Here is a 15,771-nt window from a genome sequence, read left to right on the forward strand (position 1 = left end):
TTTTTTCATCCATTAAAATCAATTGGCCTTTTTTCTGCCAAAAGTCTCTGAAAAGTATCTAAAATAAATAAGATTTTCTACTTAATTATTTTTTAAAAAATACTCGTTATTATTGTGCCGACATAATCGTTTGACTCTTAACTATATTGTGATTGTATTCGTATTTTTAAAAGGTCGTAATAAAACTAAGATAAAAATTATATTTTATTACCTCCATAACCACTACAATATTTTTACAACTTTCTTTAAATGTAGTGAATTTTTAGCAATTAGATGACACCATAATAATGTAAATAACTTCATAAAAATAACTCCGTTTATTTTCTTCATAAACAAATAAAATTCTAAAAGTATTAACAAAGTAAAATCAACCATCTAAGTAAGTAGAAACGGCATCAATACTTCCGGACTCGGCTGGTTAGGTCAGACACACATCTCCAGATGAGGACTGAAATCGAAGTGGAATGCCGACCAACGGCGAGCTGCTTTTATACTCGTTGAGGAGTGTAGGCGCGCCGTTCCGGAGAACTGATTTGCATTTAGCCGATAGGCTTCTTCCAGCCGCGTTGCATTTTAATGAAGGGAATGACACTACAGGACACCCCCACCAGTCCAGAACATTAAGGCACGGGAATCCGGAAACGGACATGTCAACCGGACCGAGTTGTTGTGGACGTCTTAAGTGCAGACTTCACGGGATGTATCGGCGGCGGGATGACTGGAGCCACTTGAATCTGTGAAAAAAATGGGCAGGCTTAAGTCTATCAATGGAGATCCATCTCTTTTGAGTTCCGATCTGGACTTGAAAAAACTTCGGCTTGCGTTCGATCACCGGATAAGGACCAGAGTAAGGAGACTACTACGGACGACGGACAGCATCAAGGATGAAGACATGCGAAGAGTCTTTCAGGGAAGCATGGACAAACATCTTCGTTGATAGATGACGTGAGGTAGGTATTAGTCGAATCTGCAGAAAGTGCTCCCTCAAAGATGGTAGCAGTTGCTTCGTACCTGAAATAGAAGGGAAAAAAATTGGCCAGGGAGGCGAAGATTACAGCCGTATACCAGCTCTGCTGTTCAGGTGATAAAATCTTCCGATTCCCTGGCAGTTCGGATTCCCAGAAGGACGATCGGAAATTTCTCTATCCATCTTTCAGAGTCGGCGAGACTACACCTGAGAGCTCCCTTCAATTGCCGGTGAAAACGCTCGATCAAGCCATTTGCGGAAGGGTGGTAGGCTGTGGTTCTATTACGTTTGGTACCCAGAGACTTCGAAAGCGCTGAAAATAAATAACTTTCAAAGTTACGACCCTGGTCAGTCGAGATAATCTCTGGGACACCGAACCGAGCGACCCATCCTGAAAAGAAAGCGTTAGCAACACTTTCGGCAGACTGATCTTTCAGGGGAATAGCTTCAGGCCATCGAGTGAAGCGATCGGTACATTTAAGGATGTAAGTGTATCCTTGCGACGGGGGAAGGGATCCAACAATGTCCAAGTGAGCGTGTCGAAATCTGTCGACCACAGTTGGAAATTCACCAAGAGGGATTTTGGTGTGCCGTGATATTTTTGATCTCTGGCAGTCCAAACATTTCTTGCACCATTCCGCACAGTCTTTCTTCTGTGACCGCCAAATGTATCGTTGTTTAACGGCATGAGTGGTCGGTCTGGGGCCTGAATGAGACAAGCTATGTATTATCTTGAACACAAGCTCTCCGGAACATACGGGCGTATGTTCCCCGTAGAGGTATCACAAAATAGTGGTAGATAATTTGAGCTAAAAACGATCGGCTTGATCGTAAAGGAAGGGTTAGATTGTAATTCCTTCAGCTCAGTGTCTTTTGATTGCTCCTCCGCCATTGCCGCGTAATCTATCGTACTAGGTAAATCTTATTCCTACTCGCTTGTCTCTTTAAATAATTCAAATAAAATAAATTCCACAATAACTTTTAATTTTTAAGAATTAAGCGATTATTACATTTAAGTTAAAAATTGTTTACTTAACAGATTCAAACATTTTATTATTGTACAGCAGAACTTTGTTTTCAATTCGAATCTGTAAGAACACCATTTGTAATTTTTTTTTAATATTTTATTTATTTTCAGTTATTTCAACAAAGAAGATTTTAGCAAAAATGCGAAAAGTTAATTACTATTAATGTCTAAGAGAATTATTTTTAGCAGCTGTTTTGTACTAATTATTTTAGTTGTATGAATTCATTATACACAGTTTTCTAATGTTCATGAAATTCATTGGCCAATTGAATTGTCCCTTATTTAAATGCAAGTGGGATTTAATAATTATTTCATTTTATAATGGCAAAACGGTAGATAAATAACTTCGCTATAAAGTTTTGCGTGATACAGGCCGGAATATTATGCGACCTGTCATTGGTGTTAGCGATTGGAGAATCGTGTAATTATTAAGTCAATATAAAATAAATAGAAATCTATTTTTCTCCGTAAAAAATGACTTGAATTTTGTCCCAAAGTTTAACAGTTTATTCAAACTTTCTTTCAGTTTGCCAGAAGAATGGAATTATATTCCTGGATCTCTTAATCCAGCTTTTCTTCCCTCACGAGGATACTCTGCAGAGCATTTTAAGCGATCTAAATGGTGGGAGGGCCCAATTTGGTTGAAAGATCCACCACAGCTCTGGCCAAAAGATATTGTCCATCCAGATTTGGACATTATCAACGCCGAAAGAAGAAAAACAGTGACTTCAACAAATCTATTCAGAGGTCAAATTCCGTTGTATGAGACTTTCACATCATGTCAAAAAATGATAAGAGTAATTGCTTGGATTTACAGATTTTATAGAAACATCAAGAAAGAGTGCTACGGATGAACAAAAACAGCTGACTATTGTAGAAGTGAAAGGCGCTGAATTTATGAAATACGCGGCAGAACAGATGCCTAACAGAAGAAACCAAGCCTTGCTATACTTCATTACGAACTATTAGCGAATGATGAAAGCATTATACAGGTCAGAACAAGAATAGCTATGAGGAACATTTAAGTACCCTATTGTTCTACTGTTATATCTTATTTTTGAATAGAGAAAAATATATTTAAGGAATCAAAAATGATTTTCTAAAATATTGCGTTGTGAGAATTTCCAACTTCAACTAACATAATTTACTAGATATAACATGTAGAAGTGACTTAAGTTAATTTTTAAATTACTAGCACGTTTACTATTACTGCAATAATAATCTTGATTAGCTGAAAGATAAAAGTAAATTAAACTTAAAGGATTCACATCCAACAACATAACTAATCTAGACTAAATGTTTCTTTAAGGATCAGGCATATGCGTAAATCCTAGCGGAATTTCGAAGTCTTCGTCAGCGTGATAACGATGCAATACGTGCCCATGATTGTCGAATCGATGCCCCTCGTTTGACCGCTGTCTAGTTGTAACACCATACCCTTGGTCTCCCGTTGTACGTGCAGGGTGATTTTCACTGCATTTTAACGAACAATCACCTTCGCTTATGATACCCGCATCTTGTAACACATTTAACGGCGGAACGAATTCTACAGCATCGACGTTTAAATTCGTTCGATTATAATTTCTTTCTGTCTGCGCTGCACCTGCTTCCTCCTCGACCAATATACCTGCCTCACTCTCTTCGCTACCTAGTGACAACCAAGTCACGTTCTCAGCGCATTCCTCGAAGCTGGATGACTGTCCTTCGTACGTTTGAGCGCTTTCAGAGTATAACACGGTGAACATATAACATGGTGGTTGCTTTATTATGGCATTGCATAATTAAATATTATCTATTTTATTTAACCATTTATATATAATACTTAATGATTAAATTTAAATATTAAAATTTAAGATCAAGACTGACTGGCCGAAAAATTAATCAGTAATCAGCACGTGTATAAAATTGAGAATAAAAGATAAATTTAAAACTCAAGCATAGAAACTGTAAAATGAGAATAAAGCTGCAATCAAAAACTACTCTTAAATTTTATGCTATAAAATCATTTATAGTGATGGTAACACGTGCTGCGAAATAAATTAAGATCATAGGGTTAGTACAAAACATTTGAAACGCTCAATTCTCTAGAATAAAAAAAAGATTTTTAGAATAAGATCAAATCAAATAACTAATCAGAACAGAAACATCAAGGAGAATAGAATCAGAATATACTTACAAAACATTTTTATTTTCTTGGCTATAATAGACAAGTACTTAAAGTACTGAAATTTTACATCAATTTTATGATTTCAAAACACGAAAATAATTTGCCATCGTAAATCCATTCTGGCAATGAAATATTAGATTGCTAAAACAGCAAAGAATTTAGAAAAAAATTTTGAGATGAGAAGAGATTCTTCCCATTCTCTAAAAAAAATTCACTCCCTAATACTGGAGCTGCACACTCTCACACTTTTCTTTTGCTAAGGGGCCGAAGCCCCCTCGCCTCACGAAGACCAACCACCAACTCTTTTTTTGTTTCAAAGCCCGCGGCAAGGATGAAAATCAGACTGATGCCAACATAAACGAAAAGTTTTTATATTTTGTCTTCGGCTTATCAGCCTTACACTTAATCGCCTCATCTTTAGCGGAATTCCAAGAGTCTCATTCCTTCATCTGATTGGCTCCGCTGCCGTTCCATTGCCCAATAAGAGATGAGTGCATCCCGAAAGATTTGCTTTCTTCAGACACTGCTTTCCATGTTGTTTTGTTTACAAACTGAAACTAGAATGTCTTTGAAAATGTGAGAAAAGATTTGTGAGTTCTTGTGCAAAAGTGTGATAATATTATTAGCAAGAGTTATTACACTAAATGTTAAATTCCTATTTAACATTATCTGTGAGAAAAGATTTGTGAGTTCTTGTGCAAAAGTGTGATAATATTATTAGCAAGAGTTATTACACTAAATGTTAAATTCCTATTTAACATTATCTCCTCTTTTTGAGAAAAAAAAATGTAAAAAAAAAATTGTTGTGCCAAGAATGTAATACTACTGGAAATAATTCACTTATAACATATATCATAATCATAACAATATAGTATTTCTGTTTATTTTCCTTGAGAATATTTGCTCACTCTCTCTCTCCCAAGTCATACAAATATTTTAATGATGTGGAGCAAAAAAAAATTATATATACACATTTGATCCACATAGCTCACTCAAAGATTTGATTTGCATAAAAACCATTTCTAATATATTTTGTTACTCGTACTTTCAATTTGTGATAATACCTTCAATATTATGTTTATTTTTAACATTGTTGTTATTTCAAATTATCATACCTTTATATTATCAATTTTCTCATACTTATTACTTTCATTCACATTTATTATTCTTATTACCATATCAAATCTTTCTATTCATTATCACTATCTAAAATAAAAGTGATTGAAATGACAATATAACCAAAATTTGCATCACAAGGATTGTAAAAATTCCTTAGTAGCTAAAAAAAATAAAATGGTTATCAGAAAGAGAAAACCAAGAAAAAAAATCTAGCTTAATTTTTGAATGGGATGTTTCCATATGTAATGATGATTGGGCCAGCCATTTATCATCAAATATAAAATTTTGAGCTCGAAGGAGAAAGATGCAATTCAAAAATCTAACCAAGAAAAAAAAAATATTGCTAACTAAATTTTTACATTAAATAAATTTCAAGCCAACATTGTCAATATCAATACCTTATACAATACGTGATAAATAATTTACACTATCTCAGCTTATTATTCAAAACTCTCATCAAGATCATTTATATTAGACATGTCATTACTCAATTTTTCTTTTAGCAACCTTTTTTTGAAAAGTTTACTTACATGATATTTTTTATAAATATCTCTTTTATCATCTTTAATGTGAATGAGGTAATTATTTCCTCTGAATTTTTTAGTGACCTTAAATGGTCCTTCATATTTAGGTTGAAAGGTATTTACATCAGTGTTAATTTTTAAATATATCAAATCATTATTTTCAAAATTTGGGATTGCTCTCCCTTTTATTTGTTTACTGTGCTGCTCAAAGTATTTACTCTCATTTTTGGAAACTATATCTCTCGTCTCTGCAATATGTTATTTTAAATTCTTGAGAAAATTAGTTGGTGTCTCTCCTTTCCTAGCCGAAGCATGTATATTTAAAGGTATAGTTAAATTTCTGCCAAAAAATAATTCAGCTGGTGTATATCCAGTCACTGCATGAATAGAAGCATTATAATGAAGTTTAAAAAAAAGTAATTTCTTAGTCCAATCCCAGCTGTTGTTACACATAGATGCTAAAGATTCTTTGAGAACTCTATGTGACCTTTCTATTAGTCCATTAGCCATAGGATAGTAAAATGAGGTTTTACGATGTTCAATACTCAGTGCCCTAATAAAATTTTCAAACTCCTCCGAAGTAAAGTTAGTACCATTATCAGAAATAATGGATTGAGGCAAACCAAATTTGGAAAAATATTCATTTAAGTTATTGATAATTGTAGAAGATTTAATGTTAGTTAAGGGTATTGCCTCTAAATAACGTGAGTAGTTGTCAATTATGGTTAAAATAAAGAATTTATTATCAATTGATCTGGGTAATTTCCCTACAATATCTATTGATAGAATTTGTCCTACACTTAAATCACCTTTTTCAATTAATTTTGTCTCAGTTAATTTAGCCTTAGGCTTATTTGCCAAACATGCATCACAAGATTCTACAAAATTTTTAGTATCTGCTAACATTCCATACCAAGCATAATTTTTTTTAATAAATTATAAGTTTTAAATACACCAAAATGTGCTGCATGAGCTGCCTTTAAAATTTCCCCTCTTAATGAGATGGGTATAAAAATTCTATTCAAAGTCTTATAAGGGTGTTTAGGTGGTCTCACCTTCATCATCAAAATACCATCATTATTAAAAAAAAATTTCTTAGAAGTTAGTTTGTCGTTATCATTTAGTTTTTTAAAGATTTCCTGAGTTTGTTTACAATTTTGTTGAGAATTTTTTATATTCTCTATTTTAAGATTATCATTAACTTCAAAAATGTTTGCATTATTTACTACAGCATTATCATTAGTTACTCTAGATAGATAATCAGCAGGATTTTTAAAACCAGGATTATGTTGAATTGTGTAACTGAATTCCTGCATATACATTAACCATCGACTTACTATTTCAGGTTGTTTTTGTAAATTTATATGAAAAGTTAGAGCTTTAGCATCAGTAAAAATAACAAAATTTTTGCCATAAAGAAACTTATCAAAATACTTAATAGAATCTACAATGGCTAAGAGTTCCCTCCTGATAGATGGGTATTTAGATTCAGAATGGGTTAACTGCCTAGAATAAAACTCTATTGGGTCAAAATTGTCATTATTTTTTTGCATTAGAATTCCACACAGAGCATTGCTAGAAGCATCAGTTACCAAGTAAAATTTTTCTTCATCATTTATATTCTTTAAAGTAGGTTTAAGCAATAATTGTTCAGATATATTTTTAAAAGCATCCTGACAGTCTTTATTCCAATTAAAAGTAACATTCTTTTTCGTTAAATTTACAATAGGTTTAACAATCTCTGCGAAGTTATAAATTAAATGTCTGAAATAACCAATCATACCTAAAAAAGTTTGAACTTGTTTCACATCTTTTGGAATAGGAAATTTTAAAATCTTATTTACATTTTCAGATGCAGGTGAAAAACCATTTGAATTAACATCAAAACCTAAATATTTAATTTCAGACTTGCAAATTTGTATTTTAGCTGGATCAAGAGTTAAATTAAATTTCTTTAATCTGTCAAAAACCTTAACAAGTAACTGTGACATTTCTTCCATAGAATTTGCAGCAAGAACAATGTCGTCAAGGAAATATTGCAAATTAGGTCCCTTAATATCGTCTAAACATTTAGAAATTAAATTATGGAAAAAAGATGTACTGTTGCGAGAACCAAAAGGAAGGCGAGTAGGTTGAAAGTTGCCTATCTCACAACAAAATGCTAATTTGGATTTATCCTGTTCTTTTAATTTTATCTGGAAAAATGCACTCTTGAGATCTAATACACTATATAATGATTTTCCAGAAATGTTATGTAAGATATCATTGATTTTTGGAAGACAAATTTTAAAAGTCTCAGTAACTGAGTTAAGTAATCTATAATCTATTACCATCCTGAATTTTTGTAAGTTAGGATCATTTACATAAGGCTTTTTCTTGACAAAAATCACAGGAAAACAATAATTGGAAGAAGATGGTTCAATAATTCCTGCATTTAATAGATCATTAATCTCTTTTTTGGCAAAATTTTTTGCAATATTAGGAATCGGATATGGTTTTGTTTGTATAGAAAAATTATGCAATAAGTTAAATTCAGGTATTACTGCATCCGTAGATCCTAAAGTTGTATAAGATTGAGAGAAAACTTGATAATTGTTTAACAAAACTTGAAGTATCTTATCCGCATCTACCTTATTTAAATGACTCAAATCAAAATCAGAGGCATTAAGTTTTTTTTTTCTCAGTTGATGAATTTCATTTAGATTTAAATTGTTAATTTGGTAATTAGTATTTTCTTTAGGTTTAATTATATCATCATCTTTAATACTAATAACATTTCCTAATTTTGTACCTTTATTAATCACAATCTTATTATCTGTGTTATTTTCAATTAAAGTACTAAATTTTTGATCCTTAAATTCATTAACAGATTCATAGATAGTATAATTTAGTTTGTTCTTGCTTGGAGAAAAAAGCATTTGATTACTATCTTTCATATCTCTAGACATACATAATTGAATTAAAAATTGAGAATGGGGTTCTATCACAATCTTTTTTGGTGCAAAAGCAAAATTATTTACAATCTTTACATCACTTAAAACATTATTTACAATACGAGGAGTATCTTCGAGAAAATCAAAAGAATCATGGTTCACTATAAGTTTTTTGTTGGGTATATCTAAAACAATTTTATTCTGTTGAATGAAATCATACCCTAAAATTATTTTATATTTATAAGCCCAAGAATTCTTAGTTACAAAAAATATCCCTTGAAACCATTTAGTGTCAATTTTGAATTTAGAAGAAATTGCAGACATATAAGGAACAGTATTGTTGTCGATAGTATGAATTCTTACAGATCTAGATAAATAACTTATTTTAGTGTTTTCTTTAATTTCATTAAGAGTGATAGGATCAATTAAACTAAGATTTGCACCAGTATCTAGTAAAGCCGGAATGGTTAAGTTACCAAATCTTAACAAAATAATAGGTAGAGATTCTGAATCGTTACTGTTATTACAGGTCATTACATGTTTATTTACTTTTTCTACTCCTTCATTTGTATCTTTTATTTTACTATTTTTTTTAGTTATATCCTCTTCAGTTACCCAATTACTATTCTTATTGTTATTAGAAATTTTTGAATTATATTCCTTAACCTTATCATAATCTGAATTAAAATTTTTATCTTTAAGATTACTATTGACATAAATTTTAGTTTTATATATTTTGTTCTTATCATTCGGAAATCTATCTTTTTTGCCAATATTTCTCTTTTTTAACCTTAAGTTACCAGTTAATTTTTGATCATTAGAATTTCTACTGGTTCTTGTAAGCTTAGTATTTTTCCACTTGTCACAAGAACCATTAACTAGTTTAAATTATTTTGTCTTCTGTCCGTACTGTTGTTACCCCTATTTCTAAAATTTCTATTGAATCCTCTTCTGAAAGAGCTGCGGCTTCTTTCATAAGGCTTAAATTTGTTGTTTACATTGTAGTTTTTAGGATAATACCAACATTCTGTGGTGATATGATTTCTACTACATATATGACAAGTTATTTTTGGTTGATTCAATTTGTTCGATTGTGAGATGTTGTTGACCGATTTAGTTTTAGTTAAATCATTTATTTTTTGAGTCAATTCCTCAATTTTTTTGTTGCTTTCTATCTGGCTTCTTAATAAGATCTCAATTTCTGATGATTTTGTTACATTATTCAGATGGGCTTCATTCATTGAAATCGCATTTTCAATATCTATAGCAATTTTGCCTATTTCATTGAAATTTGATGCTCCCCTTTTCATAACCTCGATTCTAATATCCGGACGCATGCTGTCAAGCCCCCTGAGGGGGTTTACCTTCTTTAGGTAAGCACAGGGAGTCACGCCCCGGGGTACCCTAGTGATCTGTTCTCCCTTCGTTTTCCTCTCCCTCTACTCCTACTTTCCTCTTTCCCTTCCCCCTTGTCGTGGTTGCCAAATTTACTGGTGAGGGCTTGTCCTCTGTGTTTGATTACCACTCTGTTGTGTTGGACATAGATGGGAAGAGACCACCCGCGTGTTTGCCGTGCGTGGAGACCCGTGTCCCTGGAAAACGGGATCCTGGCAGTTGAGGGGCATCCTGGTACCCCAATACACTGCTTTGGCCCGTGCTTCAGATAAACGGGAGGTGCATATTGGCCTGTATGCATCAACCGGCTGGTCAAGAACGTCATCTGTTGGCTAGGGTCAAGTCCGGGGTCACTTACTGGGCACCTCGTTAAGGGTGGAGGCTGCTTCAGGAGTGACTCTCGGACGTATAGCTGTTAGTTAACATCGTTGTTAAATAGCGGATTGGTGGCAACACCAGTTTGATATTTACATCCCCTTAGTTGGACTCCGTGGTGGGTGGTGTCGCTAATAGTGGAAATGTTTTAAATTTTCTATGGCTGAAGATGGAAAGGTGTTGAGTTCCGCACACCACTGCAAAAACAGCGGAACAACTCTTACACCGTACGTATACGCTCGCTATTTCATTATAACATTGACAAATCCTATCATACCAAACACATCATTTTCTAAGGTTTCACCATTCTTAATACACAAGGCTCTTCTCTCCGTACTGGGAGAAGTAGCCTCTGTGAGAAAACTTCGTTCCGGCGACCTTTTAGTGCAAACGACATCCGAAAAACAGGCCACTGCTCTATCTAATTCTACAACTATATGTTCCTTTAATGTAACTGTCACTCCTCACAAATCTCTGAATACTTGTCGTGGAGTAATATCTCAAGCTGAATTCATAGATGACGAAGAAAGTATGATCTTGGAAAACCTGCAAGACCAGCATGTTGTCGAGGTTCGTAGGATTAAGATTCGAAGGAATGGACAACTCATTCCAACGAAACATCTCATCCTTACGTTCGCCTCTCCAACAGTACCATCTGCTGTTAAACTTGCATGGTATAATTGTCCAGTCAGACCTTATGTCCCAAACCCTTTGAGGTGCTTTCAGTGCCAAAGGTTTGGGCATTCAAAAGCATCTTGCCGTGGTACACCTGTTTGTGCTCGATGCTCTACTCCTGGCCATTCAGACACTTCTTGTGAGTTGCAACCCCTTTGTGTTAACTGCAAGGGAGCTCATGAAGCTTACTCAAGGAGTTGTCCCAGATGGTCTGAGGAGAAAGAAATTCAATCAGTGAAAGTATTGCAAAACTTAACCTTTAATGAAGCCCGTCGAATCGTTACCGCCCGTACACCCCGTCCGGGCGTTTCGTATTCTACGGTTGCTAAGACTTCATATTATACTATAGGTACTCAAACTGATTCCACGGCACAAACATCTACTAAAAATAAACAGATTAAACCACCAACTCCAAAACCTAACTTTAACTTTACCGCAGCATCTACATCTAATAGAACCACCTCACCTCCACCTAGCAAAACATCTAAAATAGACAATTCCGAAAAGGCCCGACCTTTTCCAAAACAAATCCCTTTAAAAAAATTACCCCCAAGTCAAAAGCCTGGCTATTCCAGGAAGAAAAAAGATGCAAAGTACATTCAACTTGCCAATCAATCCACTTCTTCTGCTTTACAGAAGATGGATTGTGAGGTAGAATTGTCTTTGCATCCTTCTGACGACGAATGCCTACTCGATTGACCTCTGGATAATGACGTTAACTTTCAATAATCTTTTCTTATTTCATAATGTCCATATGTTTCATATCGTGGAACTGTCGCGGTTTGCGAAATAAGGTCTCTGATGTCAAGGACATTATTTCAAAATATCAACCTGCATGCATTGCCTTGCAGGAGACACATTTAACGTCATCCAATACTTTTAAACTGCGCAACTATTCTTGCTATCGGCAGGATTTTAATGATGGAAATCAACCTCATGGCGGCGTAGCAATTTTAACTTCATCAGCTTTTCCATCAACTCACCTTTCATTATCAACCTCATTACAGGCTACCATAGTTCAAATTCACATCAATGTTCTCATTACAGTCTGCTCTGTCTATCTACCTCCTCATGCATCCATCTCTCAAACAGATTTGAACTCACTGATAGTTCAGTTACCTTCGCCTTTTATTTTGCTCGGAGATTTTAATGGTCATAGTGAATTGTGGGGTAGTTCCGTTTCCAATGACCGGGGGCGTAAAATTGAACAACTCATCCACGACCATAATCTCTGTTTGCTTAATAAAGACGAAGAAACTTATTTTCATTCACCTACTCGAACCTTTCACTCCATTGATCTAGCATTATGTTCACCCGATATCTTACCTTTTATAAACTTTTCTGTGAGTGATAATCTTTACAATAGTGATCATTTTCCTCTCATTGTTTCATATTTTACTTCTGTTCCCATGAGTTCACGACCATCAACTTTCATATTTCATCGCGCTAACTGGCCTCTATTTACAATGCTTGCTCAGATTACGGAGGATATGATAACTCGCAATACTATAGGTGCCGCTATTAATAATATAACATCTGTAATTCTCCAAGCGGCAGAAGAAAGTATTCCTAAGTCGTCAAGTTCGCTTCCTCGCCACCGCAAGCCATGGTGGAATGAGGAGTGCGCAGCTGCCTACAAAGAGCAGAGACGCTTGTGGAACATCTTCCGCCGTTATCCTAATACTGTTAACCTTTTGGCCTTTAAACGGGCAAAAGCTATAGCACGAAAGATCAGACGCAAAAGTCAAAGAGAATCTTGGTCCCGTTATGTCTCGTCCATAACATCTTCGACATCTCCCAGACAAGTCTGGTCGAGAGTTAAGAGAGCTAATGGCATATATCGCGAATTCCGACTTCCGATATTTAAGAAAAACGATACCATGTATTCTTCTCCTACAGACGTTTGTAATATGCTTGGTGATGCATTTGCTGCTGTCTCTTGTCCAGAGAGTTACAGCCCAGCATTTCAACACCATAAGCAGACCGTCGAAAGGAATAATATAAACTTTGCATCGCGTCGTCTCTGCCAATATAACAGTGATTTTAGTTTTGCCGAATTACAGAGAGCTCTATATCGAAGTTAAAACACAAGCCCTGGTTTTGATGGTATTACATATCATATGCTCCGCCACTTAGATCGGACGTCTTTGTCAAATGTCCTTGTTCTATTCAACAGAATATGGACGGAACAAACGTACCCATCTGTCTGGCGTGAAGCAATTGTAATACCTATTCTAAAACCAGGTAAAGACGCTAACGATCCAGTCAACTATCGCCTGATAGCCTTGACCAGCTGCCTTGGTAAAACATTTGAGCGGATGGTTAACTCTCGACTTGTGTATTACATTGAAAAAAAGCGTGTCATACCAGATTTTCAAAGTGGCTTCCGTAAGGGCCGGTCAACTTTAGACAATATTATTGAACTGGAATCCAGAATTCGTAACGCCTTTGTCCGGCGGAATCATCTTGTCTCTGTCTTTTTTGATATTGAGAAAGCATACGATCGGACTTGGCGTTATGGAATTCTCCAGACACTGTTTGACATTGGACTCCGGGGTCATTTGCCAATATTCATCAAAAATTTCTTGCTGAGGCGCTATTTTCGTGTTCAACTTGGATCAACATTTTCTGATCTTTACGTTCAAGCGGAAGGCGTCCCACAAGGCAGCGTTTTAAGTGTCACATTATTCATCATGCATATTTCACCAGTTTTAAACTTCTTGCCCCCTACTGTCTCTGGCTCTCTCTATGTCGATGATCTACACATCTCGTGTGCAGGATCCGACATGAGAGTCATCGAGCGACAATTGCAATTAGCTGTGAACAAGATGTTAGACTGGTGTGATCAGAATGGTCACACGCTTTCACCATCCAAAAGTTGCTGTATCCATTTCTGTCGTAAACGCTCGCTTCATAATGACCCTGACATCTCCATTCGAAACATTAAAATACCAGTCGTGCCACACACGAAATTTTTAGGAGTTATTTTCGACAGTAAGCTAACTTTTATACCTCACATCAGGCTATTACGTAAACAATGCGAACAGAAACTGAACATTTTGCGTGTACTGTGTAACACATTTTGGGGAGCTGATCGCCTAGCCCTGCTACGCATATATCAAGCGCTGATACTTTCACGGCTTGACTATGCATGTGCAGTTTATGGCTCTGCAACCGCCTCCAATCTACGTATCTTAGATACCGTACACCATGCAGCTCTTCGCATTTGTTCGGGAGCTTTTCGTACATCCCCCGTTGAAAGTTTATACGTTGTCTGCAATCAAATACCATTAGATTTACATCGCATGAAGCTATCTCTCAGTTATTACTTTCGTATCATGTCCTCTAGATATCATCCACTAAAGCATTATGTAATTTCATCAAGCTTGGAGAGATTATATGCAGCTAGATCTTCTCACATCCGTCCATTTCATGCTCGCATGCGTTTACTCATTCAAACTTTTGACATTTGCAAATCACCATCGCAATCAGTGGATCATCTTCTCATACCTCCATGGAACATTATACCTTATCAATTTTATTCCCCCTTTATGATGTATAATAAATCTAATGTTGCACCCACTATCTACCAGCAACTATTCATTTCTCATCGTGACCAATATTCAGATTATGTACCTGTGTTTACTGACGGATCAAAATCTGCGGGTTATGTGGGCTGTGGCGTCATTATAGCTGGTGATACCTATAGCTACAGAATCCCAAATATTTGCTCCGTCTTTACTGCCGAAGCTGCTGCCATCCTCTTGGCACTGCGGCTGATTTCCACTCGCTCAACAAGGAAGTATTGCATATACTCCGACAGTATGAGTGTTTTGAGGCAGTTGGAAAATTTTAACAGTGACTCTCACCCGATTTTATGTTTTATTAATCACTTGTTGATAACCCTTCACAAAAATAGATTTCATATTTTATTCTGTTGGGTACCGAGTCACGTCGGTATCCCAGGGAACGACTTGGCTGATTCGGCTGCACGATCTGCTACCTCTGTTTTAGCTCTATCTGTACCTTTCTCGGACACAAAAACTTATATTCGACAGTTCATCACATCTATTTGGCAACAACAATGGGATCTAAAAATTTATAACAAGTTGCACTCAATAAAAACAGATTTTATCCCTTATCCTGTATTGAGTCTGCGGCATGCAGATGTAAAATTAAATCGTCTCCGAATCGGCCATACTCGGCTGACACACTTACATTTGTTATTTGGGGAACCTCCTCCCCAATGCAACACCTGTGAAGTTTTACTCACTATTCATCATATTTTAATCATCTGCCCTTGTTTCAACCGTCATCGTCTAACCTTTTTTGGTAGTTCTATTTTAACTCTGCAGGATTTGTTAGGTGACTCTCATCATCCTAACATTTTTGCGTTTCTGCGCGCGATTGGTGTTTTATACTGTATATAACTGTCTTATCCTATTCACAATTTTACCTGATTTTATTCAGCTTTGAATGCAACTGTTTTGTAATGTTTTACTACATTTACATTTTATCAGATTTTACTCACTTTTGAATACCTCTGTTACGTTGTATCTAGTTTTATAAATTCCGTGTGACTTTTAACG

The 15,771-nt window shown here is 35.4% G+C and overlaps 1 long non-coding RNA gene across 1 annotated transcript; it reads right to left on the reverse strand.

Annotated features, from left to right (window-relative positions):
* Window positions 1-4,164: 4,164 nt before the first annotated feature.
* Window positions 4,165-4,915, reverse strand: LOC147804009 (uncharacterized). The gene is made up of 2 exons (XR_015429179.1): window positions 4,801-4,915; window positions 4,165-4,718 (listed from the first exon to the last, which is right to left on the reverse strand). It is a non-coding gene; the product is annotated as an uncharacterized LOC147804009 (long non-coding RNA).
* Between the last annotated feature and the right edge of the window lie 10,856 nt (window positions 4,916-15,771).

This window comes from Parasteatoda tepidariorum, chromosome 9 (assembly GCF_982258835.1).
Source record: "Parasteatoda tepidariorum strain Cologne lab strain chromosome 9, Ptep-v5.0, whole genome shotgun sequence".
NCBI lineage: Eukaryota > Metazoa > Arthropoda > Arachnida > Araneae > Theridiidae > Parasteatoda > Parasteatoda tepidariorum.